General features: G+C 47.6%; 1 protein-coding gene across 1 annotated transcript in view; it reads left to right on the forward strand.

Annotated features, from left to right (window-relative positions):
- The first annotated feature begins 7,267 nt into the window (after nt 1–7,267).
- LARP4B (La ribonucleoprotein 4B) overlaps nt 7,268–27,551 on the forward strand; it is a 91,949-nt gene continuing 71,665 nt past the window's right edge. Inside the window, exon 1 of the mRNA XM_053573045.1 lies at nt 7,268–7,534. The gene's annotated coding sequence lies outside the window, so the exon portion shown is untranslated. The remainder of the gene's footprint in view (nt 7,535–27,551) is intronic.

Here is a 27,551-nt window from a genome sequence, read left to right on the forward strand (position 1 = left end):
GTCTCACTTTGTCACCCTCGGTAGAGTGCTATGATGTCACAGTTCACAGCAACCTCCAGCTCTTGGGCTTAGGTAATTCTATTGCCTCAGCCTCCCAAGTAGCTGGGACTACAGGCACCTGCCACAACACCCAGCTATTTATTTTGTTGTTGTTGCAGTTTGGCCAGGCTGGGTTCCAACCCGCCACCCTTGGTATATGGGGCCAGCACCTTACTCACTAAGCCACAGGCGCCGCCCATGCAGCGAACACTGTTAAGACCAAAGTGAGCTTGCTAACCACCCAGAGGCCTGCACAGCCAGTGGGTGCCAGCAGCTCCACCAATGCTGCCCATCAGGCACTGAGGAGAACCAGAGTGGAGGCTGGAGGCTGTGGCCATGTGGACACCTCCTGGAGGAGGCAGGTGTCTGAGGCGGGGTGAAGGCCGCATGCCCAGGAGAGGACAGAGGGCCACTGTGTGGTTGGAAAGTTGGGGTGGGAAACATGAAGGCCATTGGGGCTCCCTTCCCAGGCCTCCCTCTGTGATGCCTGGGAGGGACAGGCAGGGCACACTGTTAGCAGTTAATGCATCATGAGCAGGGTATAATGAGCTCTGGAGCCCCAGGGAGGGCACACTTCCCAGGCTGCTACACTCCCTCCCAGGATGGTGGGTGCCCAGCTGGCCACCTCTGGCTTTCGCCTGTCTAGGCACCCAAGGAGGCCCTGGGTCCAGCTCCAGGTTGGAGGAGGGCTGGTCAGAGCGGGGACTGAGTCACTTTGTGGGGGGTGCCCAGAAAAAGCCGGAGGGAGCATCTGGATGCCAGTGCCATGCACTTTGAACTGTGGGAGCAGGGCGTGAGGCCCAGTAAAGGAGTGCCTCTTGTGTCCCAGCAAGCCGAGTGTCCACTGATGCTGGATTAAGACGGTGTCTGCTCTGCCAGGTCTGCAGAGTGTCACACTTTCTTGGTGTCATTAACTCACAGTAGGCTATGAAGTCTGGTTCTCTGTCTGAGACAGCCAGTCCCAGGGTGAAGGGGTCCTCCTAAATATCATGCTGTCTTCACCTCAGTCCTCTGTCCTGTGAGCTGCAGCCGGCAGCCAACCCAGGTGAATTGACTGTACCTTTCTCAGGCCGGCTAATGGCTCCAGGCTGTGCAGACTGGCCCTCCATAAGATGCTGGCAGATGACTGGGGAAATGACATAGCAGGAGCAGAAGTCCAGGCACCTGGGCCACAGTCTAAGGTGCTGCCAAGAGGGAGCCAGCAGGAGCCTTAGGAGTGGCCCAGGGTCTCTGATAAAACAGGAGACATCACTCAAAGCAGCTGGAGCCCAGATGGCCAGAAAAGCCAGCCTCGGGTCAGCCTTTCTGCTCATTACACCCTGCCATGATGCATTAACTGCTAAAAGAAACTTCCATCAGTGCCAGGACAGTGTGCAAATGCCGGGGCGACTCCTGTGATGTCACCATGTGTTCTGGGACTTCCCTGCCCCAAAATCTTACAAACAATCCTCCCTCCACTCAAGGTAAAGTTAAATGGGAGGCATGAAATGAGACCCAGAAAGTCACAGTGTGCTCTGCTGGGCTCTGAGACAGCACTGCCCTGCCCAGGGCAGCCTCCTGCACCCCCCTTACCTCCCCAGCTGGCTCCTGCCTCACCCTGTCACTTGCTTTTGAACTCTTTCCTGCATGGAGCCAAGAACCCACTGGGCCTTCAGGCCAGACCCCAGCTTCAGGGTCCACTTTCCTGCATCCTGGCTTCAGTAGCCTTGATGAGGCTGGGTCTCACCTGGGGGTCTCCATGAGGTGAGAGGCCTAGGTGTTGCAAAGCCCACCTGGGAGAGCATCTCTGAGGCTCTCACTAGACATGGTCCTTCTTCCTGAAATTTCATGTTCATGCAGGCCTCAGATGTCTGTGGCAGGCCTCAAGCATACGGTCCCTGGGCCCTCAATGCACCTGCTGGGCACCTGCCTGTCTTGACTCTACTCCACCCTCTTTGGCTTCCCAGGGAGCTATCTATGAAGAATTTTACAATTCCCTGTCTCATTATCATATAATGAAAACATTATCATGGATAATTTGAAACATACCAAAGTGGGGAGAAGCATCTCAGGAACCCCTTGAGTCCCTCACGCCAGCTCCAATAGCCTCTGCACTCCAGTTTCTCTGCTGTTTTTTACCGTCTCTTCTTTAGATTGAAGAAAATCCTTTTTTTTTTTTTTTTTTTTTTTGTGGTTTTTTTGGCCGGGGCTGGGTTTGAACCTGCCACCTCTGGCATATGGGACTGACGCCCTACTCCCTGAGCCACAGGCGCCACCCGATTGAGGAAAATCCTAAACATAGTATAATGTTACCCACAAATACTTCGTATGTGTCTCTACAAGGTAGTTCTCGATTTTGAAGAATCGCGAATCTGCAGACAAGTCGCAAGTATTTATATAACCTACTGCTAGACTTGCCGATGAAGGCTTTGTCATACTCTGTGTGAATGCGCACTTCTCTGAACTATTTTAGAGACAGTTGCAGATACCCTGCTCCTACTCTGAGTAATTCTGTTGATATCTCCTAAGATCAATGACATTCTCTTACACAGCCACAGAACAACAGTCCACTTCAGAAAATTTAACCTTGACTTTGTGACTAGTATACCTTAATGCCTGTTATAGCCAATTATCCCTGTGGGCCAGGATTAACTGAGGGTTCCATTGACATCGAGTGACTGCCCTCCTTAGTCTAATTTGGAAAGCTCCTTGCTGTCTTTATGACATTGGCATCTCTGCAGAGTGTGGGCCAGCTGTTCTGTGGAGTGTCCATCAATCTGAGTTAGCTGTCTGATCCTGTCCGGTGGATACTTGGCGCATTTCTGGTGGGAACACCACACAGCTGAGGTTACTGAGGCCACATATGGCAGGGCGTGAGGCTGGAGGCCGCTGTTATTAGTGATGCTGCCTTTGGTCACCCACCACTGTAAAAAGGCCTCTACCTCCTTGAAACTAATAAGCAATGAACATGAACACGCTTTGAAAAGGTATATGACCTGCTCCCAGACACACTCCCACTCATTGACGCCTCTTGCCAGAATAAATTTTGTAACATGGTGGTTTTATTTATTTTGAGACAGAGTCTCACTCTGTACCCTGGGTAGAGTGCTGTGGCATCATAACTTATAGCAACCTCAGACTTCTAGGCTCAAGCGATCCTCTTGTCTCAGCCTTCAAAGTAGCAGGGACTTCAGGAACCCGCCGCAACACCTGGCTAGTTTTTCTATTTTTAGTAGAGATGGGGGGTCTCACTCTTTTTTTTTTTTTTTTAAAGACAGAGTCTCACTTTGTCACCTTTAGTAGAGTTCTGTGGCATCCCAGCTCACAGCAACCTCCAACTCTTGGGCTCAGGCAATTCTCTTGCCTCAGCCTCTCGAGTAGCTGGGACTACAGGTGCCCACCACAATGCCCAGCTATTTTGTTGTTGTTGCTTTTTGGCTGGGGCCGGGTTTGAACCCGCCACCCTTGGTATATGGGGCCAGCGCCCTACCCACTGAGTCATAGGCGCTGCCCATGGGGGTCTCACTCTTGCTCAAGCTGGTCTTGAACTCCTGAGCTCAAGTGATTCACTCACCTCAGCCTCCCAGATTGCTGGGATTACAGGCATGAGCCACTACATAGTGGTTTTATTTTATTTTAGAGCCTCAAGCTGTCACCCTGGGTAGAGTGCTGTGGCATCACAGCTCACAGCAACCTCCAACTTCTGAGCTCAAGCAATTCTCCTGCCTCCGCCTCCCAAGTAGCCGGCACTACAGGAACCCGCCACAACACCCAGCTATTTTTTGGTTGCAGCTGTCATTTTTGTTTGGCAAGCCCAGGCTGAATTCAAACCCGCCAGCTCAGATGTATGTGGCTGGCACCTTAGCTATTTGAGCCACAGGCACCGAGCCCCACATAGTGGTTTTAAAATGATTCCTCCACTTACGTTGCCTAGCACTACACTGTAAGAAGGAGCTTTCCTTTTCCTCCCTTATTTCTATTGTTTTTTCACTTACCCACTTACGTTTCTTGGGAGCTATATGAACTCACACGTTGTTTTACTCAGAGTATTCCAATGCAGGGTTGACACCATTCACGCTGGCGTTCTACCCAACTTGTCGACACCAGCTCCTCGTTGCCCTGCTATCTGGGTGGGTTTTGTGGCCAGAGTCAACTCCATAGCCAACTTCCCCAGGACCCCCTGCCTCAGCACCAGTTTGGTGGCCTCTCAGTATCCGTGTGGGGCTCCTCCTGGTTGGATACTCCTGGGCTGCCCCTTCCTCTCATTCCCCATGTGGGGCTTCTCCTGGCTGGACACTCCTGGACCACCCCTTCCCCGAGTCTCTGCTTGGCTTAGGTAGCATGTTCCCTTCCTCCCCAGCTGGCCCAGATCTCTGATCAGGCCTGCTCCTTGTACTCCCGCTGCCCCTCTGCTCCTCCTGGTGTGGTCACTGCTTCTTATCTGGGGTGTTCTCTTGGTCTCCCCAGCACTAAGAACAGCCCCCGAGGCCAAGAAAGCACTAGTGAATAATTATTTAGTTAGAGGGCACATGAATAGCTCTAAATCATTGAAGATAAATTTTTGAGCTGTGCTTACACTGCAAATGAGTTTGCTAATGCAGAGGAAGGCAACTATCAATGGTAATAAGTAGGGTTAAAATGTGGTAAGTATCATTTACCTTTCACAGTAAATGATAAGAGAACAGAGAGGAGTGCTCTAAACCAGTCAAAACTCAAGCCTTTGCTAAAGGAAATCGTATCTTATAGCAGCAACTAAGTAGGCAATTGGTACCACACAATGTGGTGGAAAGCACTAACCTGTCTCTGCCCCGAGGGACCAAACATCTGGCAGGGGTGAAACTCCTGTGAGCTGAAAATTATGATACTGTGTGAGGAAGCTCTGAGCTAGGAACAAGACCCTAAGAGGGCCCAGACAGAAGTCAACTATCTGAAAGGAAAAGATGTACATAGTTGCACATTTGAGTTGTAATTTGAGCAACAAACAAGATTCTTTTTTTTTTTTTTGAAACAGAGTCTCAAGCTGTTGCCCTGGGTAGAGTGCTGTGGTGTCATAGCCCACAGCCACCTCCAAAGTGCTGTGGTGTCATAGCCCACAGCAACCTCCAACTCTTGGGCTCAAGTGATCTTGCCTCAGTTTTTCTATTTTTAGTAGAGATGGTGGTCTCACTTTTGTTCAGGCTAATCTCGAACTTGTGAGATCAAGCAATCCACCCGCCTCAGCTTCCCAGAGTGCTAGGATTACGGGCAGGAGCCGCCGCACCTGGCCACAGCAGGATTCTGTCAGAAGTCAAAATCCAAGTTGAGGGAGGATGCCTGGAGCCGGGAACTCACTGGGGAACTTGCAGGCAGGACCTGAGTGCCAGCAGTGAAGGACATCTGTCCATGTCTCACTGCGACAGCAGCAAAGCGGCTTCTCCATAAACGTAGTGTAGGCTGTAAGGCCGCATCTTACTCCAATGCAAACCCTACAACTTCCCTGATATCTTCAAGAATGCTTGGGGGCGGTACCTGTGCTCAGTGGGCACCAGCACCATATATGGAGGGTGGCGGGTTCAAACCTCGTCCCGGCCAAACTGCAACAAAAAAATAGCTGGGCGTTGTGGTGGGCGACTGTAGTCCCAGCTACTTGGGAGGCTGAGGCAAGAGAATAGCCTAAGCGCAGGAGTTGGAGGTTGCTGTGAGCTATGACACCACAGCACTCTACCGAGGATGATAAAGTTAGACTCTGTTTCTTACAAAAAAAAAAATGCTGGGAAAGGAAGTACACCTACAGGCATCCCGAGGGTAGGAAACATGTAGGGGCAGACAAGCAAAAGCTGGTTTGTGAGGGGCTTTCTTTCCAGAAATAAAAACAACTTGGATTTTACCCTCCAGAGCAGACCACAGGGAGCCAGGGACAATCTATTGTTGTTTTGAGACATGGTCTTGCTCTCTCACACAGATTGGAGTGCACTGGTTGATCACAGCTCATGGCAATTCTCCCATCTCAGCTTCCCAATGCAGAGATTACAGGTGTTAGCTGCAGCAGCCTGGAAGCAGGATAGTGTATTCTGAATGAGGGTGTGTAGCAGAGACCAGCCACCAAACTATTAAACAAATCAGGGTTGGGTGAGGTAGCTCACATCTATAATCCCTGCACTTTGGGAGGCTGAGACATGAGGAATGCTTGAGGTCAGGAATTCAAGACCAGCCCAGGCAACATAGTGAGACTCCCATCTCTGCGAAAAAAATATTAGTTGGGTGGGGTGAAGTGCACCTGTAGTCCCAGCTACTCGGGAAGCTGAGGCAGGAGGATCGCTACCCAACTGGTGAAGTTGGATAGGTTTTATTCCAAAATGTCGAACTAGAAATAAATCAGAAACACAGGTGCAGGACACCCAAGAATAGAGTGACCAGAAAAGCCTTGATAGCGGGGCAGACCCCCTAAACTCTGCAGTAATTCACATACACACGTCAGTCAGAGCTGAAGTGCAGGAATGCCTGCAGCAAGCGTAGAGGAAATGCAATATACTTTACTTTTATTCTTTTTACTTTTCTTCCCATAAAATTGATGGGGGTTGGGTAGGTTACTTTTGGGTAGCAAGATACTTGCAAATCCAGCCTGGAGTCTTCAAGTTCCTCCCCCTCCACGTGTGTGTGTGGGGACAGTGACTGTACGACCTCATCCGCTCTCAGGGGGCCCAACTCGCCCGGTTCCGGGGACGCCACTCAGCCCGCCCACAGTGCCCTCACCCAGCTCCTGGGGAGCGTCAGGCGGGGCAGGGGTGGCCTTCTGGGGGGCGCAGGAGCAGAGGTTGCATCCCGGTAGAGGGAAGGAGGAGGGGACAGGAAATGCCCCCTGGGGCGGGGGTGACGTTGGGTTTCTGCTGGAGCGGCTGGAGCGGCGGGAGCGGCGAAAGCGGACGCCAGGGTCCACTGGGTGTAGCGGGGCGTGCGGCGTGCGTCATGCGCGGAAGGAGTGGGGCGGTGTGCGCGGAGCAGGCGGAGCGGTGTGCGCGGAGCGGGAGGGGCGGGGTGCGCGCAGGCGCCAATCACAGGCGCCGCGAGACGGGTGAGCGCGCGCAGAGGCCGCGGGTTGGGGGAGGCGGAGGGCGGGCGGGGGTCGCGGGCGCCCAATCGGGGATCGGCTCCTCCATGACGTAATGCTCTCCTGGGCCCCGAGCTCCAGTCCGCGGGCCGCAGGTGAGTGCGCGAGGCAGGGTGCTGACGCGCGGAGGCGGGACTTCCGCAGGGCCCCGGAAGTGGGAGCTGTGTGTTCTCATGCGAACGGGAAGGAGCGTTGGGGATCCGGAGTCCGGAGCTTGAGACATTTTCCGGCCCGAAAGGGGAAGAAGAGGCCGCCGCCGCCGCCAGCCGCACCCGCTCTTCTTTCCTGCTCCGGCCCGGCCCGGCCGCGCCGCCTCTTCCAGCGGTCTCCCTCCTCGGCCGTCCCCGCGTGTGGCGCGGCCGCCGGGCACCGCGGCTGCGGCGAGGATCCCGCGGGCGGCCGGTCGGGCGGGGCGGGCGGCGCTGACAGGTAAGTGAGCCTCCCTGGGCAGCCTACGGGGCGGCTCCCTCCCGCCGGCTCGGACCCGCGCCGCCTGTCACGGGCGGCCATCTTCCCGGAGGGACGCGGCGCGCGGCGGGGCCGGGCCGGGCCGGGCCAGAGACAACCTAGAGGACCAGGTCGGGGCCCGGGAGGACCGGGGGAACTGCGGAGGCTGGGGCTGGGCCCTGGAAGGCTGGGGTGGGGGCAGGAACGGGGGCCAGACCGGGCTGGGATCGGGAGGACTGCGCAGGGCCAGGGCCAGGAGGAGCCAGGGCCAGGAGGACCAACGCTGGAGCCCTAGGGGGCCGAAGAGGGCCGGTTTGGGGAGGACGTGGGTTGGGCCAGGGCCAGGGTCGGCCGGGATCGGCAGGGCCAGGGAGGGACTGTACCGGGCCCGGAAGCACGGCCAGGATCGGCTCGCGGAGGACCGCGGCGGCCTGGGGTTGGACAGGGCCTGGGCGGGGCTGGGGTCGCAGGCCGTGAGCGCCCCTGGGCCAGGCCTCCGCGGCGACCCGCAGTGCGGCGCCGCGCTTCGCCCCTTCGCCCACTTGCCCCCTCGCCTCTTCGGAGCCGCAGGCGCTGCTGGGGAGGCCGGGCCGCCGGCCGCCTCGTTCCCTCGGAACCAGGAAGTTGGGATCCTGTTGCTCGGTGTGTGCTTGGAACGCCTGTGTTTTCCTCTTGATAGACTTGAGTACAGGCAGGGTCTGGAGTAGTTTTAAAAAAAGTAAAATGTGAAAATTGCCCGTGTTCGTCTTGAGAGACTGGGATGCACAGTCTGCGCGGAGCGGGTCAGGAAGCTTCCACCTGCTCCTCGGAGCGCGCAGTCACCACATTAATTTAGGCGTTATTCCGACTTCAGTGTCGTTGTCCTGTGCAACTTTTCTCAAATGTAAGGTTGCTTTTCTTTTTATTTTTATGTAAAACGTTCTTAAAGTTTCACTGAGATGAAACTTGAGAAAATTATCCATAGGATGTTATCTCTTTTCTGGCTTTCATTTGAGACCCTCTCACTAGCTGCGCAGTAGCTTGTTTTAATTGTGAAGTGGAAGTTTGAAGTTTTGGATAATGAAAAAACAGGAGGGGTTTTCCTTAACTACAGTGCAGTTTGTTAGTATAAACATTAAATGTTAGGATTGTTAGTAGAGGAAATAGCAACTTGAAGGCGGACGTTGTAAGTAAATGCACAAATTTTCCCTTTTGGAAGTGTTTTCTCAGGATATTTGGCTGCTCTCTTATTTTAAGTCGTGTTGAATATTAAAGTGCACTTGACGTATGTGGTAAGTTGTAGTTTGTAAAGACCACAGGGGTGAGGAGTGATGTTGGTTTTGTCTTTGGTGGTCACACAGCACTGGCAATGCTGTTCTGTTCTTCCCCAACCTGCCTGGCTCCCCTTAATTTATAGTTAGGATAATTCACAGAAGTGGAAATGGTTGTGGCTTTTCACGTTATTTCTGTGTTTAATATGCTCAAAGGCTGTTTTGTAATCAAACTATGTAAGAAGTAGCTTAACTGAGGTTTGCTTGAGATGCTAAAGCCAGTAACTTGCTGAAAGACACCTAATTAACGAGATAATTTAACCATAAATTTAATTTGCATACTTCCCTTTGGTTAGAGACTTGCCTTGGTTAGAAATAAATTTTATCTTATATTTTGAAAAGTTAATGTGAGTTGAGTTGACAAATTTATATGAAAGAAGTGCAGGGCTGCGTATTCATTAGAAATTACGCTGTTGGTGCTGCATTTTCTCATCTGATAAGACCAGTTTCATGGGACTATTGTAACACACACACGAGATGTTGGCTGTTTTCTTTTCTTTTTTTTTTGAGACGGAATCTTACTATGTCGCCCTTGGTAGAGTCCAGTGGCATCACAGCTCACAGCAACCTCAAACTCTTGGGCTTAAGCCATTCTCTTGCCTCAGCCTCCTGAGTAGCTGGGACTACAGGCGCCCGCCATCATGCCAGGCATTGCAGTTGTCATTGTTGTTTGGCAGGCCTGGGCCAGGTTTGAGCCTGCCTGCCTCATGTATGTGGTCGGCACCCTGACCACTGAACTACAGGTACTGAGCCTGCTATTTTCATAATTACTGAATTTCTGCTTTTAATATTCTTAATATTCTACCTTGTACCTTGACAGCTTTAACTTATTAGCTGGGAGAATTTTTTTGTTTGATTACATGTATTTCTGCAGAGAAAAATGGGTTTTGAGACAGAATCCATACTGTATTTGGAAAAAAGAATTACACTATATCTGAGTAGGGGCCAGAAAGAAAAGAGATGATAATATAGGTACAGGAGTTTCCTTGCATTCATTTTTACCATGTTCTGTAGAAGAGTAGCTGAAATTGAGTGGCAGCAAATCAGAGAGGATTTTATTTAACATTTTTGGGGATTGCCGTTTTAAAAGCTGGGGTTTGAAGAATTCATTGAATTTAATGAGTAAGTATCCAGAAATTTTGTTTTGTTTTGTTTTGTTTTTGACACAGAATTTCACCATGGCCCTGGGTAGAGTGCTGTGGAGTCATAGCTCACAGTAACTTCAAACTCTTCGGCTCAAGCGATCCTCTTGCCTCAGACACCTGAGTAGCTGGGACTACAGGCATGGTAGCTGCCACATGCCCAGTTCGTTTTTCCATTTTTAGTAGAAACAGGGGTCTTGGTCAGGCTGGTCTCTGACTTCCAGCGATCCACCAGCCTTGGCCTCCCAGAGTGCTAGGATTATAGGCGTTGAACCACTACCTGGCCAGTATGCAGAAATTTTGACAAATATATATTTAAACTCTGTGCAGATATTTTACTTAGTCACTTGCTTTTTTGTTTGTTTGTTTGTTTGTTTTGAGGCAGAGCCTCAAGCTGTCACCCTGGGTAGAGTGCCATGGCATCACAGTTCACAGCAACCTCCAACTCTTGGGTTTAAGCGATTCTCTTGCCTCAGCCTCCCAAGTAGCTTGGACTACAGGCGCCTGCCACAATGTAAGGCTATTTTTGGTTGTAGCCATCATTGTTGTTTGGTGGGTCCGGGCTGGATTCGAACCCGCCAGCTTAGGTGTATGTGGCTGGTGCCTTAGCTGCTTGAGCCACAGACACCAATCCCTAGTTACTTGGTTTTTTTTGTTTATTTGTTTTTGGCCGGGGCTAGGTTTGAACCTACCACCGCTGGCATATGGGACCGGCGCCCTACTCCTTGAGCCACAGGCGCCGCCATAGTCACTTGTTTTTATAAACCAATCTTCACATATCTTAAAGCAATTCTAAAATATCTGCAAGTTGGGACATCAAGTTGTTAATGGTAATTAGAGTAAACAGTGCCTTCAAGTAGTTGCAACTACTCTATGTAGATTTGCAATAGTATTTAGAAGTTTTGTAGGGATAGACTTGTAGATGTTAGTAAGAAAGAAGTGGCTGACAAACTTCTTTCATTGTTTCAAGGTGTCATGCTAGAATTCATACTTTCCATCAAAATAGTGATGGAAACTTGTTACTTTAACTCTTTGTTCTCATGCTGGTGTTAAAGGCACAAGTTTTAAATATGCTTTTGTGACGTGTGCTATACTCTTACAAATTTCTCCCAGATTTAAGGATATTCTTTTCAGATTGATAAATGCAAGAAAATCTCAGTATATTCTTGTAATTTCTCCTATAAAATTGCAAATCAGCTTTTTTTTTTTTGAGACTCACTTTGTCGCTCTTGGTAGAGTACTCTGGTGTCATAGCTCACAGCAACCTCAAACTCCTGGGCTCAAACGATTCTCTTGCCTCAGCTTCCCAAGTAGCTAGGATTACAGGTGCCTGCCACAATGCCCAGCTATTTTTAGAGATGGGGGTCTTACTCTGGCTCAGGCTGGTCTCGAACCCCTGAGCTCAGGCAAACCACCTGCCTTGGCCTCCCAGAATGCTGGGATTACAGGTGTGAGCCACCGCACCTGGCCAGGTCAAATCAACTTTTTTTCTAATGGGGAGAAGAGGAGAAGAACACTGAAGTGATGTTTATGGAAGATGCCTTGTCAGGAGCAGATGCTCCTGTGGGATCTGTTTGCTATAGTCTTTTGTAGAACTTCATTCATGTGACCAGGTCTCCTTTTCTGTAAGAGGTAGTTTTAGGGTACACAGTGAACAAGACACTACCTTTGAAAGGGCTAGACTCCTCTGACCTGAGAGAAGTGTAGCTCGGTGTAGACTTATGCTCCTGGTTGTCCTGTTAATGCCTTTGGTGCTCCTCCACTTCTCCTGGGGTTTTCTTGGTTAGAAAATGAATTTCTTTATTAGATCATTGAATTATAAGGTAGAAAGCTTTTTGCTTCTCTTATTAAAAGGAGGAAGTTAAATTCTACCTGGAAATTTTTCTTCTGATGTTCTAATGCTTTATTTTTCCCATATGTAAACATCTTCCTTAGGAACAGGGAAAATTATTAACTTAGCTGTGTTTCCTCCCTTTTACTTCCTCCCCAGCCCCCACCCCTGTCCTTATTATGCCTCTATAAACTGTGTTGTCACCATTTTTTCTGGTGAAGGTGTCACGGCTCCTGTTTCAGCCATGAAGGATTTGCTCTTGAGTGAGGCTTCTGATTTTGTATCCTCTTTCATAGTCTTGTTCTTTCTTTCTCGTCAGCCAGACTGCCCTGTTAGAGAGCTGGGCCATCAGGTGCACTGTAATATTGAAAGTATTTCATATTGAACACAAATATGAAGGCATGCTGCTTAGTCTTTAAGGAGGAGTTTGGTAATCATTGAGATGAGATTTAGTCTTTGCTGAAAATATTCCTTATGAAGTCTCATGTGAAATTGAGGGTCCTCATCCTTTTTAAACTTATAAATTTTTACTTTTCTCCTTAACCAGTTCTTTAAAAGGTTTTTAGGAGTACTTCAGGATTCATTGCCATGATTTCAGAAGTTATGCTTACTGATTTTTTGTTTCCATGGCACCTAAATGCCTTAGTGTTATTTAGCACGTAATTGATTAATGTAAGCTCCCTGTGGGTGAGATCCTTTTTTATGCTTGTAACCTTCCTAACCAGCCCAGGATCTGGTAAGCTGTGAAAAGTTAGTACAGGGCGGCGCCTGTGGCTCAGTGAGTAGGGCACCGGCCCCATATGCCGAGGGTGGTGGGTTCGAACCCAGCCCCGGTCAAACTGCAACAACAAAAAAAATAGCCGGGCTTTGTGGCGGGCGCCTGTAGTCCCAGCTGCTTGGGAGACTGAGGCAAGAGAATCACATAAGCCCAAGAGCTGGAGGTTGCTGTGAGCCGTGTGACGCCACAGCACTCTACCGAGGGCAGTAAAGTAAGACTCTGTCTCTACAAAAAAAAAAAAAAGTTAGTACAGTTAGTTCAAGTTAAGGGTGTGTGCATGTGTGACTCGGAGGCAGGTGGAGAACCTCTTTCTTGTCCAAAAGGCCAGCCCCAGTCTATATGAAGACAGGCTTGCTCATAACCACATTAATTTGTATTATACATGTCATGTATGTGGAAACAATGCTTTAAAAATAGTTTAAAAAATATGCCTAAATCTGCTAACATTTGTCAGTAGTTTAAAGTATATTTGTTTTTTTAAGTAATTTCAAACTAATTAACAGATTCCTTTTTTAAGAACATCTCTAAAAAATGGGAACATTTTGTTTTCAAAAAGCATTGTTTTTTATTATCAATGCTTCTGAAATTAAAAACCTAGTGACCAATTTGATGTGGACTTAACAAGTTGCCCCAGTGATTGTTATCTCTTCATGTACGTTAAACATTCTCTTTTTTTAAAATACGGGTACTTGGCGGCGCTCATAGCTCAGTGGGTAGGGTGCTGGCCACATACACCTGGGCTGGCGGGTTTGAACCTGCCAAGGCCAGCTAAAACAACAGTGACAATCGCAACCAAAAAATAGCCGGGCGTTGTGGTGGGCACCCATACTCCCAGCTACTTGGGAGGCTGAGGCAAGAGAATCACTTAAGCCTAAGAGCACTCTACTAAGGGCAACAGCTTGAGACTGTGTCTGAAAAAAAAAAAAGGGCGGCGCCTGTGGCTCAGTGAGTAGGGCGCCGGCCCCATATGCCGAGGGTGGCGGGTTCCAACCCAGCCCCGGCTGAACTGCAACAAAAAAATAGCCGGGTGTTGTGGCAGGCACCTGTAGTCCCAGCTACTCGGGAGGCTGAGGCAAGAGAATCGCGTAAGCCCAAGAGTTAGAGGTTGCTGTGAGCCGTGTGACGCCACGGCACTCTACCGAGGGCGGTACAGTGAGACTCTGTCTCTACAAAAAAAAAAAAATACAGGTACTAAGTTTTTCTTTTCTTTTTTTTGAGACAGAGTCTTAGTTTGTTGCCCTTGTTAGAGTGCCGTGGGATCAGCTCCCAGCAACCTCAAACTTTTGGGCTTAAACGATTCTCTTGCCTCAGCCTCCTGAGTAGCTGGGACTACAGGCACCCGCCACAACACCCAGGTATTTTTAGAGACGAGGTCCTGCTCTGGCTCAGGCTGGTCTCGAACCTGTGAGCTCAGGCAGTCCACCTTCCTTGGCCTCCCAGAGTGCTGGGATTACAAGCTTGAGCCCCCATGCCTGGCCTAACAAGTATTAAGTTTTTAAAAACCTTTTCTTTAAAGTTGTCATACTTTTCTGAACATTATTTTTCTTTCTCTGTTGATTATGTTATACCTTTGCATTTCATCATTGAGATTTCATTGTCTGTGTAATTTTTGCCTTCCAAGTCCAGTTGAAAGCTATGAGTACTTGTGTCTGTGTCTGTCCACACAGACTGTGTGTGGTCCTGGTAATCCGTTGCTGTGTAGCTTGTAAGCACTCACTTGTACTCAGGGAACACCAGTAATCCTCAGGAAGCATGCAGAGTTTTTGTTTTTCTACTGGATCCATAAAGAGGGAAGCATAGTTGGGTTAGGGAAAAAGTCCTGCTTCTTCCTGAGAAGCAGCACTAGCTTCCCAGGCTGGTGAGGTCTCCGTAGATGAACCTGCTGCCATCAAAGTCGGCAGGACTCATACCTGTGCTGGGAAACTCTGACAGCTCTCGTCCATCAACTCAGCTGCCCAGCTCGCCTTGGTGACCACTAATCTTTAAAAGTAGACTTGAAGTCCATATGTAAAGTTACCTTTTTAAAAATCTAGACATTCTGTAAAAAAAAAACAAAAAACTAGACATTCAGAAAGGTAAAAGCATTTTCTCTTGTATTTTTAGGAGGTAGAAACATTGAGACACTTGGTGGCTGCACTGGTGCTGTGTATGTGTTTCTGGAGTGCAGCTGATGTGCTGCCTGCTGTGAGGCTTTGTGGATGAAGTTCTTCTGTGGTTCATGTCCACACCCCATCAACATCTGCCACGGCTAGAGCACTAGTTCAGGTTACCCTTCAGCAGGTCATCTGGTGTACACACCGCTGTGCAAATGAGTAACTGGTGAGTCTGGCGAGTCATCTGGTGTACACACCGCTGTGCAAATGAGTAACAGGGCAGCAAAGACCGGCGAGGAGAGGCCCGAAACCCTGTCTCCAGTGAGTGGTGTGTGCACATGTTCTGGATTCTGTAATGGCTCTTCCCATTTCCTTGTATGCAAAAGAGGAGGAACTTCCTCTTTTCCCCTGAAATCATTGTCTGGTAGCTCAGTGTAGGAGAGTTAAACATAAGCGTGAAAAGGCCAGAAGTGGGACTTACAATTGCCCAGTAAAACTGCAGAACATTTAGAATGTCACCCTTGGTAGAGTGCTGTGGCATCACAGCTCACAGCAACCTCAAACTCTTGGGCTTAAGTGATTCTCTTGCCTTAGCCTCCCAAGTAGCTGGGACTGCAGGCGCCTGCCACAATGCCCAGCTGTTTTTTGTTGCAATTGTCGTTGTTTAGCTGGCCTAGGCTGGGTTTGAACTTGCCAGCCTTGTAACCACTGTGCTACAGGCACCACCGAGCCAAGTAAACATTTTCTGTCAAGTACCTTGAGAGTCTTTTTTTTTTTAAGAGACAGAGTCTCACTTTATCACCCTCGATAGAGGGCTGTGGCATCACAGCTCACAGCAACCTCCAACTCCTGGGCATAGGCGATTCTCTTGCCTCAGCCTTTCGAGTAGCTGGGACTGCAGGCACCCGCCACAACACCTGGCTATTTTTTATTGCAGTTTGACCAAGGCCGGGTTTGAACCTGCCACCCTTGGTATATGGGGCCAGCGCCCTACCCACTGAGCCACAGGTGCCGCCCAAGCACCTTGAGATTCTAAGCAACCACAAGGTTTAGTGTCTTACACTCAAGACTGTGGAAACTCTTGACATTCTGTTTCTTCCAAGTTTAGAGTATTGAAAGTGTTTTTGAGTGTCACAGTGGTAGTTTCTAATGTATTATTAAGTTTTAATAATTTTAACAAATTAAAATTTAAATCTATCATTTAAATTTATTATTAAGTTTAATCTATTATTAAGTTTTCATGAAGTCACATGAGGTTGCAACTCAAGATAAAAAGTTATAGATTAGATATTTTCCTTAAGTCATTATGTGGCCACAAATTGCATTACTACAGAATTATGTCAGCAGGGCTAATACATGCTGGATTATTCCAGTTTACAGTCTGGCTTTGGGGGTGTGGTTAAGTAGAATTATTGCAGAGAGACTGCAGAGAGTATATTTACCAAGTGTTTGAGAATGACAGTGATAAAACATTTAATCAGCCTTGATCCAGTTGCATGGAGTATTTCCTGTTTTCTGAAACTTTGAGTTTTAATATAAATCATTTTGTCACCTGAGATTAGATAACTAGTTGCTGAAAATAATTGCCAGGGTTTTCCAAGATAACAAGCAAACTTTAAGATGTAATGAACAGGCCCTTTTAAAGTGATACAACTTGCAAATAAACAAAAAACAAAAAGAAAAAAATAGAATAAAGTGATACACCGTGCTAGGCGTAGTGGCTCATGCCTGTAATCCCAGCACTTAGGAGGCCAAGGCAGGTGGATTGCGTGAGCTGATAGGTTCAGGACCAGCCTGAGCCAGAGCAAGTCCTTGTCTCTAAAAATAGCTGGGTGTTGTGGCAGGTGCCTGTAGTCCCAGCTACTTGGGAGTTTGAGGCAAGAGAATTGCTTGAGCCCAGGAGTTTGAGGTTGCTGTGAGCTATGACACCACTTAACTCTACCAGGGCAACAAAGTGAGACTCTGTTTCAAAAACGAAAATGATACAACTTTACAAAAGGAATTTAAATGAATTTGAAACTACATCTTTCTTTGGTTTACAAAGGATACATAATCTAGACACAGTAGCACTGCTTCCATTTTATAAATAAACCAGATCACAACTCACAGATCAGTCTAGTTATGTACCTGTCTCAGCAGGCAGTGAGTTTGGAGCACGTGCAGACTGTCAGAACGCCAGTCAGCCGGGCGTTGTGGGTGGGGCCTATATTCCCAGCTCCTTGGGAGGCTGAGGCAGGAGGATTGCTTGAGCCCATGAGTTTGAGGTTGCTGTGAGCCAGGATAACACCATGGAACTCTACCCAGGGTGACAGAGTGAGACTCTGTTTCTAAAAAGATGTATGCTAAGAGTCTGCTTTGTTAGGTGCTGTGTGAGGAATGCAGCCGTGAGGGAGGTGGACATAGCCATCTGTTGGAGAGATGGTGATTGGGTGGCTCCATGGTGTTCCTGGTGTGGGGTTTGCAGGAGCTCAGATGGGGTGTGGGTGGGAGGGCTGGAGAGGACAGAAAGGGCTGGCACCTTTCACTTTCTCCAGGTGCTGCTGTCAGGGGGTTCAGCTGGAGATGAGGCTTAGTGAGGCAAATCTGAAGTGTCTCGAGGTGGGGTTTGGGAAGATGGGAGACACTTTAAGAAGGTGAGGTGGTGCTAAGGTCAGAGATGGTGGTTTTCCAAACAGTTTCACCAGGGTAGGAATGACCCGAGAAGAGGTTAAAAAAAAAAAAAAATGTTTGCTAGTTTGTGGCTTGGACACCTGAGGAGGTGTGTCTTCCCTGGAGATAGGAGGAATTGGTTATCAGTTCATATTTATTTGTTTTAAAGAAGTGGGAGGTGGGAATGACCTTTTTTGAGACAGAGTCTTACTTTGTCGCCTTCGGTTGAGTGCTATGCTGTCACAGCTCACAGCAACCTCAAACTCTTGGGCTTAAGCGATTCTCTTGCCTCAGCCTCCCAAGTAGCTGGAACTACAGGTGCCTGCCACAACACCCAGCTACTTTTTGGTTGTAGTTGTCATTGTTTGGCAGGCCTGAGCCTGGATTTGAACCCGCCAGCTCAGGTGTATGTGGCTGGTGCCCTTGCCGCTGAGCTACAGGCAACCCAGCCATGGGAATGACTTTTTTTTTTTCTTAGAGACAGAGTCTCACTTTATCACCTTCGGTAGAGTGCCATGGCATCACAGCTTACAGCAACCTCCAACTCCTAGGTTTAGGCGATTCTTTTGCCTCAGCCTCCCGAGTAGCTGGGACTATAGGCGCCCACCACAACACCCGGCTATGTTTTGGTTGTAGTTTGGCCAGGGCCGGGTTTGAACCTGCCACCCTCGGTATATGGGGTCAGTGCCCTAGCCACTGAGCCACAGGTGCTGCCCACAGGAATGACTTTTTTTTTTTTTTTTTTATTAAATCATAACTGTATACAATGATATGATTATGGGGCATCATACACTCACTTCATAAACCATTTGACACATTTTTATCACAGTGGTTAACATAGCCTTTCCGGCGTTATCTCAGTTACTGTGCCAAAACATTTACATTCTACATTTACCAAGTTTCGCAAATACCCCTGTAAGATGCACCACAGGTGTGATCCCACCGATTCCCCTCCCTCTAGGAATGACTTTTTTTTAAGCAGTGATTTTGAGGAGTCTGTGGGGGTAATAAAGTGTTCACTGGGTATTTGCTTAGGAAATTTGGCACTAAATTTGGCATATGGCTGTACACTGTGGCTGTGCAGGCTGGGAGCACACAAGCAACCTCCAGGGAGGTGGACACTCCTTCACGGGGACCCCTGGCCAGTCACCAGACCTGACCCTGGCCTGTGGGTCCAGGGATGCCCTTGACTTTTCACGCTCCCCAGCTGGGGGTTCCCCGGCCTGTTGGAGGTGCTCAGACTCAGCAGTGCTAGCTGCATGACACCAGTGTAGCTGGTTGAAATACGCAGGGACGGGGCTCATTGGAGGACCTCAAGTGCCCCTCAAACAGCCCCCGAGAAACTGAGTTAGGTCTGTGGTCAGAGTGAAGAGCAGCCATCCCAGAGGCATCACGCCTCTTGAGTCTTGTTTGATCTCTTGGTTGCACTTAACAGAAACAAAGTGAAAAACACCATGGGTGATGGTTTGTGGATGTGAGAAAGAAATGAGCACAACAGTTGACTGGGCTAAGAGGGGCCCATGTGAAGGAAGATATTTAAGTTAAAATGGCTGAATATTTCTGGATTAGTTTTTGTAATTGCCTGTTTACTTTTCATGTTCCCTCCATTTGCGCTGGATGGGAGAGGAAAAGCCTCCCAGGGAGTGTGAGGAAGCATGGGAGAGCGGCTGCCTCCTGCGTCTCCAGCTGTCCAACCCCCCTGCAGCCTATCTCTGCGGCCAGAGCAAGCCTGGGCGGCCTGGCCAGGGCCAGGAGGACCCCAGAAGAGAGGCTCATGTCTCTTTGGGAAAATGGGAGTGGGATTCAGGCCAGAAACAGGAAGATTGGGTTGGGATGGTGATCCCTGGATTAATAGCTGGTTTTTGTTAAAATCTTCTTTGGTATATAAACTACTAAGAAAAAAAGCATTCTTTTTCATGAAGTTTTTATAAGTTGTCTCATGTCTGTGCTATATTTAGAAACCTCTTGTAAGGTGTGATTTTCTTTTCCTTTTTTTTTGAGATAGAGTCTCAAGCTGTTGCCCTGGGTAGAGTGCTGTGGTATCACAGCTCACAGCAACCTCAAACTCTTGGGCTTAAGTGATTCTCTTGCCTCAGCCTCCAAGTAGGTCGGACTACAGGTGCCTGCCACACTGCCCAGCTATTTTTTTTGTTGTTGCAGTTGTCATTGTTTAGCTAGCTTGGGCTGGATTCGAACCCTTCAGCCTCGGTATATATTGCTGGCGCCCTACCCACTGAGCTATGGGGGCCATCTGTGAGGTCTGATTTTCAAGAGTTGTACGGGATTATAATTCTTATGGACTATTTCCCTTTCTTTCGCTGAGTATTAAGGAATATTCACTTCGGCTAGGCTTGGTAGCTCATGCCTGTAATCCCAGCACTTTGGGAGGCTGAGGCTGGTCGATTGCTTGAGCTTACGGGTTGGAGACCAGCCTGAGCAAGAGCAAGACCCTATCTCCAAAAAACTAGCTGGGCATTGTGGTGGGTGCCTGTAGTTCCAGATACTTGCGAGGCTGAGGTAAGAGGATCATTTGAGCCCAAGAGTTTGAGGTTGCTGTGAGCTATTACGCTGCCTATGGGGGCAACAAAGTGAGACTCTATCTCAAAAAAAAAGAATATTCACTTCAAGAAAGGCAGGTTGCACATTATTGTATATCATAGAATAAGACATATTTTATCACCACCTGTAACGCTGAAATAGCTTTTAATTTTTAAGGAAGGTGGTATGTGTGTTCAGATAATGAGACTTTAGGGATGCCCACAGGACAGGACAAGAGTAAGGGATTGAGAGGGTCACTTCCATGACCACAGACTGAGAGTTCCTACCTCAGATGCTTCAGACCAGAAATGTTTTGGATTTCACCTTTTTTTTGAGATAGAGTCTCGAGCTATCGCCCTGGGTGGAGTGCCGTGGTGTCATAGCTTACATCATTAAGTGATTCTCTTGCCTCAGCCTCCCTAGTAGCTGGGGATACAGGCGCCTACCATAACGCCTGGTTCTTTTATTGTTGTAGTTGTCGTCGTTTGGCAGGCCCTGGCTGGATTCGAACTCATCAGCTCCAGTGCATGTGGCTGGTGCTCTAGCCACTGAGCTACAGACACCGAGCCCGGATTTCAACTTTTTTTGATTTTGAAATACTTGTATTATCCCTATTTACATATAATACTTGCATTATTAACGTTTAGTGACCTTAATTCAAAATCCAAACTGTTTAATGAACATTTCCTTTGAGCATCATGTCTGTGTAAAAAGTGTCTGATTTTGGAGCATTTTGTAGTTTCTGATTAGGGTGCTGATATAGACTATCTGTGCTGCCATCAAATAGCTGTTCCTTGCTTAGAGCTCTGTAGACCTTTGGAATTTCTTCCTGGTCCACTGAATTTCATTGCCTTTCATCTAGAGAAACTACACATTTATGATGTTCTTGGCTCTGTTTTGATTTATTAGTTTGTTGATTAATTCAGATCAGAAGTATCTTCTCGAAAGCAAAGCTTTTCTTTTAATTTAAGATACTGGAAAACTAGGCTTGGTGCCTGTAGCTCAGGGGCTAGGGCGCTGGCCACATACGCTGGGGCTGGTGGGTTCGAACCCGGCCTGGGTCTGCCAAACAACAATGACAACTACAACAAAAAAATAGCCAGGTATTGTGGTGGGCGCCTATAGTCCCACTACTTGGGAGGCTTAAGCCCAAGAGTTTGAGGTTGCTGTGAGCTGCAACGCCACGGCACTCTACCAAGGGTGACATAGACTGTCTCAAAAAAAAAAAAAAAAAAGATACTAGAAAACCACATAATTGTGGCGCTTTAAGAAATTGGTCTTTAATAGAATAAAGAAATAAAGTAAAGGCTTGTGTAGTGGCTCACACCTATGATCCCAGCACTCTGGTAGGCCAAGGTGGAAGGATTGCTTGAGGTCAGGAGTTTGAAACGAGCCTAGCAAAGCAAGACCCTATCTTTACTAAAATAGAGAAACTAGCTAGGTGTTGTCATGAGTGCCTGTACCCAGCTACTTGGGCAGCTGAGACAAGGGAATCACTTAAGCCCAAGAGTTTGAGGTTGCTGTGAGGTATGATGCTGCGTCATTCTACCGAGGGCATTAAAGTGAGGCTCTTATCTCAAAAAAAAAAAAAAATAATAGAAAAAGAAAGAAAGAAAAATATAGATTAAATATTCATTATTTTAAATGCTCAGGACCGTAAGTGTTTTGGATTTTGGAATATTTACATATACATACGAGTATCTTGGGAAAGGGACCCAAATCTAAACACAGATTTCATTTGTTTCATATGTACCTTATGTACATAGACTGAAGGTAATTGTTATGCACTATTTTTAAAAATAATTTTATGCATAAAACAATTCGTGTACATTGAACCATCAGAAAGCAGAGATGTCACTGTCTCAGCCACCCATATGAACACTGGTTTGCTGTTTCCATCGCTCTTGACTCTGAATCTGTACATTGGCAATAAGCAACCATTTTCTTATACTTAGTTACCCTGTTTCCCCGAAAATAAGACATCCTCCGAAAATAAGACCTACTTACAGGAAAGATAAGACGTCCCCTGGAAATAAGACCTAGCACATCTTTGGGAGCACACCTTAAAATGGAAACAGGGTGCACGTAAGCACTTAGACTAAGTTACGTGGTAGTGTCGCTAGAACACCTGTGTGAGCTGTCAGACAGCAGCCACACAGGCCAAAGCAGGGTTCGTTCCCCACCGAGGATGCTGTGTTGTGACTGAAAGGTCAGTGTAAACTGTGGGATTTTGAAATTTTCCTTTTCTTTTTCATTATTTATTTATTTTTAAAGCACAGAGGTCTTGCTGTGTTGTCCAGGCTAGCCTGGAGCTTCTGGGCTCAAGTGATCCTCCGTCCTATAACAGGCTGGCGCTGCTGTGCCTGCTTATATTTTATTATTTCACTGTGGTCATGTCAGTGCTCAAAAAGCTTCACATTTTGGATTTCAGAGTTTCAGATTAGGAATGCTCAACGTATATTCTGTTAATGTTGACTGTAAAGTTTTCTTAATTTATATTCTAGAAATTGCGGTGTGCTTCCCCTCCACTCTCCCTCCCAGTATGGCTCCTGTCGGGTCTCTGACTCCACTCTCAGGAGCTCTGCTGAGGTTGGAGCAGCACAGGGTTAAAGCCGCTCTGCGTTGGTTCCAGCTCTCACTTTTGTAAAACAGGGAGTTCTGAGTTTGCTTACCACCACCCACTCTTACTCTTCATGTGTTACGCTTCTTCATCTTCGCTTGAAAACTGTAGCTATGTGATTGTAAATTGGAGAGCTCAGTAGAGTGTAATCTCCAGTCCTTGAGGGAAATGCAGGCTCCATGGGAGGTGAGTGCACTCCACTTCCTCCAGGGGAGCTCCTGCAGGGGAGGCCTCCCTAGGCCAGTGTTGCCTCTGGCCTTCTGTGTGGGACAGGTGAAAAGGACATTACACCAGGCTTGTTCATCAGGGCTTTTTGCTTTCAAATGTGAAAGAAAGTAAAGGTTTTTCTGGAGAATATCACTAATCTCAGGAAGATGATCAAATATTCAAAATGGAATGAGGGCTGTGTAGTAAGAGAAGAAATGCATGTGCCCAGTTCCCTGGGCAAAGCACAAACTAAACAAATCAGGCAGTTCCACTCTTTGTCTGGAGGGCTGTGTGGCTGGTGAGCTGTCAGCAGGAAGTGCTTTCTTTCTCTGGACTCTGGATTCGTTTGCTCCTCACTGAGGAGTGTGGGCCATGTGAAGAGCCTTGGTGAGAGGGTCCAACTGGGTGTGTGCCCATGGCCAGGGAGCAGACTGGTCTGGAAAGGGCTGGGAGAGGACGCTGAGTTAGGCTGGGAGGCTTCTCCAGGGCAACGTTCTCTACATAGGAAGTCATTTTGATAGAAAAAATGCTGATAAACAGAACAAGATATTTTAAGTAGGCTGCACTAAAGTTTTTCTCTCTGTTACTTCTTCCTGGTTGGGGTTCGTGGCCATGAGCTGGATTGTGCTGTTGTACCCTGTGGGGGCTGTGGGCTCGAGTTCTCAGCAAACTGGGCAGTGTTTGGGGGACTCAGGCAGACCTGCAAGATAGGAAGTTTGCATCCTGGAGGGGTGGCCTACTGTGGCTTCAGCTTTTTTTCTGTGTGCTGGTCCCCTTGTGAAGGGCCTGAGGTGCTCATGGGAGAGCTTCACCAGGTGCTCCTTGTTGGAAGGCAGAGCGCAGGGTGCGGGCAGGGCAGCTTTGGGATGAGCACAACGGGGTTCAGCTCAAGGCACATTTAACTTCCATTACAGCCACCCCCAGATTGAGGGGGAAGAGTGTTTTCATCTCCTTCATGTTGGCTTATTTGGTACAAGTAATATTGAGGCTTCCTTATAACCAGTTATTGGAGTGGTGAGAAGGTCTGCACTGCTTTGTGAGTTGTATTTTAGCCAGAGTCTGTGCTGAAGTGATCTTTCCAAAAAATTGTCATAGATCTTAATCATGGGTCTTTGTTTGTTCATTTGTTTGTTTGTTTTTCGAAACAGTCTGGCTCTGTCGCCCAGGCTGGAGTGCAGTGGCGTCATCACAGCTCACTGCAGCCTCCTGCTCTTGGGCTCAAGTGACCCTCCTGCCTCTGTTTTCCAAATAGCTGGGACTACATCGTGCAGACCACAACACTCTGCTAATTTATTTGTTTATTTATGTATTTTATTTTTTTGGTAGAGATGGGGTTTTACTCTTGCTCAGAGTGGTCTCGAACACCTTGCTTCAAGCAATCCTGTGTTGACTTCCCAAAGCGCTCAGATTATAGGCAAGAGTCGCTGTGCCTCGCCCAGTCACAGGTCTGAAAGCTGGAGGAGACTTTTTTCATTTTTTGTGTGTGGAATTACTAGATAAGTTCTAAGCTGAAAGGTATTAGTGGAAGATTTAAAAAGTGTAATTTTATTTGGTACATTTCTCAAGTAGATACCTTTCCAATCCTATTTTTTGTGTTGAGTTTATGTCCTCCCTTGGAGCAGAACCAACTCAAACTATAAAAAGTAAGTCACCGAATTTTCCCCCTGCTGGCTTTTTCAGTTGAAGCATAGGCATACAACTATGAAAGAAAATTAAAGAAAAGTCAATCTTAAGTTATTGGCAGCATCTGCTTAGAAATATTACAGCTCTAGATGCCAGTTGTTTATGATTAGACAACTGCTTTACTCTTAGTGCCTTCGAGTGACACATTTGCTATAAGAACATTCAATGAAAATGGACTATCATAGAGATACTGAATTGTATTAGAAAAAGAACTAGAATAATAGCTTTCCTGGAAATAGTGGTCTATTGCTCTGTACCTGTGCCCACTGTCCAAGTCTACAAATTCACTTTAGTATGTGTATGATCTGTGCAAGAAAAGAAAACAGGACAATCTGCCCTAAGGTGCTCCAGATTGTTCTGCTGTAAGACGAGAATGTGCGTTTTTCATGCTGTGGTGCGAAGAGAGAGAAACCTGACAAGGTAGCCTACAGCTCAAGGCACGTCAACTCCTCTTACGTTTTATTTGTACTTCTCTACTTAGAGATGGGCATGTGGAGTTGATAAAATAAAGTTTCTGTTATTGGGAAATGTCCTTCTTTCCATTTCCAAAATGCTGTGATTGTGCTTTAATAATTTGATTTAGCTGTTTTGACCATTTTTGTTTTTCTTCTATTTTTTATCTTGAGACAGAGTCTTACTCTGTTGCTCTGAGTAGAGTGCGTAGTGTCATCACAGCTCACAGCAATCTCAGACTCCTAGGTTCCAGTGATCCTCCTGCCTCAGCTTGCCAAGGAGCTGGGATTACAGTCACAACAGTTGGCTAGTTTTTCTACTTTCAGCAGAGACTGAAAGGTCTCACTCTGAGCCTCTTGCTCAGGCTGATCTCGAACTCCTGAGCTCAAGCAATCTTCCTGTCTCGGCCTCCCAGAGTGCTAGGATTACAGGGTGAGCCGCTGTGCATGACATTTCTGGTTTTTTCTAATGAATTCATTTTAGTTTCAAAGTAATCAAATTCTAGTAGGCAAAGTATCTTTCTATAAAATATGTTGGATGTTGAAAGTAACAAATTTTGTTTTTTTTTGAAATAATTTGATTGTTAGAGGGGATTATGTGGTACTTGGGTAGAGTGGTTTCCAAAGTGTTGTTTTTTTCGAGACAGAGCCTCAAGATGTCACCCTGGGTAGAGTGTCACACAGCTCACAGAAACCTCAAACTCCTGGGCTCAAGTGATTCTCCTGCCTCCGCCTCCCAAGTAGCTGGGACTACAGGCACCCGCCACAATGCCCGGCTATTTTTTGGTTGCATCCGTCCTTGTTTGGCAGGCCCGGATTGGATTCAAACCCGCCAGCTCAGGTGTATGTGGCTGGCACCTTAGCTGCTTGAGCCATAGGCCCCGAGTCAGTTTCTGAAGTTTTTAACAGCCCATTTCCTTATTTAGGTAAAACTCTGTTTACTTATCTAGTTGAATATTCACTGTTGTAAAATGGTCTTAATAAGTGTGTTAGGGTTCTTATATCACATGTCTGTCTAGGACAGTGGTTCTCAACCTTCCTAATGATGCAATGTATTTTCTTTCTTTTTTTTTTTTTTTTTGTAGAGACAGAGTCTCACTTTATGGCCCTCGGTAGAGTGCCGTGGCATCACACAGCTCACAGCAACCTCCAACTCCTGGGCTTAAGTGATTCTCTTGTCTCAGCCTCCCGAGATGCAATGTATTTTCATTGTTAAAAAGGGGTCGCGACCTACAGGTTGAGAACCATTGGTCTAAGAGCTTCTTGTGCTGTTTCCTCTGCTCACTTTCCATACTTTAATTCATTGTTCCTAATCACAGACATTAAAAACCTTATAAATAGAGTATTTAGGCAACCTGGCAAAACCATTTGTATCTGAGTGTTAGTAAAGAGAAGAACCTTGGGTAAGTTGCAGTGCAGCATTGGCAGCTATGCGCTCTTGTGGTGTGCTGGGCATTGCTGTTGGTGCGTAGGCGAGAAGGGCCACCCTAAGAAATGCATAGTAGATTGAGCGGTACCAGTGTGGTCTATGGGAGAGGACACAGGGACACCCAGAGAGGTGCATAGTGGACTGAGTGCCCCCAGTGTGGTCTACGGGAGAGGACACAGGGACACCCTGAGAGGTGCATAGTGGACTGAGTGCCCCCAGTGTGGTCTACGGAAGAGGACGCGGGGCCACCCTCAGAAGTGCATAGTGGACTGAGCAGCATCATTGTGGTCTACGGGAGAGGTCGCAGGGACATTCTGAGAAGTGCATAGTGGACTGAGTGCCCCCAGTGTGGTCTACGGGAGAGGACACAGGGCCACCCTCAGAAGTGCATAGTGGACTGAGCAGCATCATTGTGGTCTACGGGAGAGGACACAGGGACACCCTGAGAGGTGCATAGTGGACTGAGTGCCCCCAGTGTGGTCTACGGGAGAGGACACGGGGCCACCCTCAGAAGTGCATAGTGGACTGAGCAGCATCATTGTGGTCTACGGGAGAGGACGCAGGGTCACCCTGAGAAGTGTGTAGTGGACTGAGTGGGAGAGGACGCAGGGACATTCTGAGAAGTGCATAGTGGACTGAGTGCCCCCAGTGTGGTCTACGGGAGAGGGTGCCTGGGCAGGGAGTGAGCAGAAGGGGAAGCCTGCAGGCAGGAGGAGTGGACCGTGGAGAGTTCTTGAATTCAGATTTATGTTCCTAGAATCAGGAGAGAGGTTTTGTATTTGGGTTCCCTATAGTGGCATCATGGGTGAAATGTACATTCTAGGGTCTACTCATCATGCAGAATTATCAGTGTGCTTGAGAATCCCCTGGTGAGGTTCAGTCTGTCATCTCCTACTCAGTACTTTATATATTCTGGCATTAAATCAATTTATAATTTTTGTTGTATAAAAATGTATTTAGCCTGTATTTAAGCACCATGTCTGTCTTTACCTGCTAAGGTCACGGTCTGGCTTGACTTGGTGAGCCTCATCAGAGAAGGGAGATAGATCAGCCAAGGGCACTGTAGGGGACTTTGTCCAGGGCCTGTGCAGTGGACACCCGTTGGCGTGGACTAGTGTGTGGATTGACTTCTATACTTAAATGTCCTCCAGCCACATACAGTTGAATAGCAAAATTACCTGTGTGCACAGCTTAGCTATAGCTCAGCATCACTGAACTTATTAGCTCTGTGACCTTGACTCATTATCTCTGAACTGACAGAGTTGAG

Source organism: Nycticebus coucang, chromosome 20 (assembly GCF_027406575.1).
Source record: "Nycticebus coucang isolate mNycCou1 chromosome 20, mNycCou1.pri, whole genome shotgun sequence".
Taxonomy (NCBI): domain Eukaryota; kingdom Metazoa; phylum Chordata; class Mammalia; order Primates; family Lorisidae; genus Nycticebus; species Nycticebus coucang.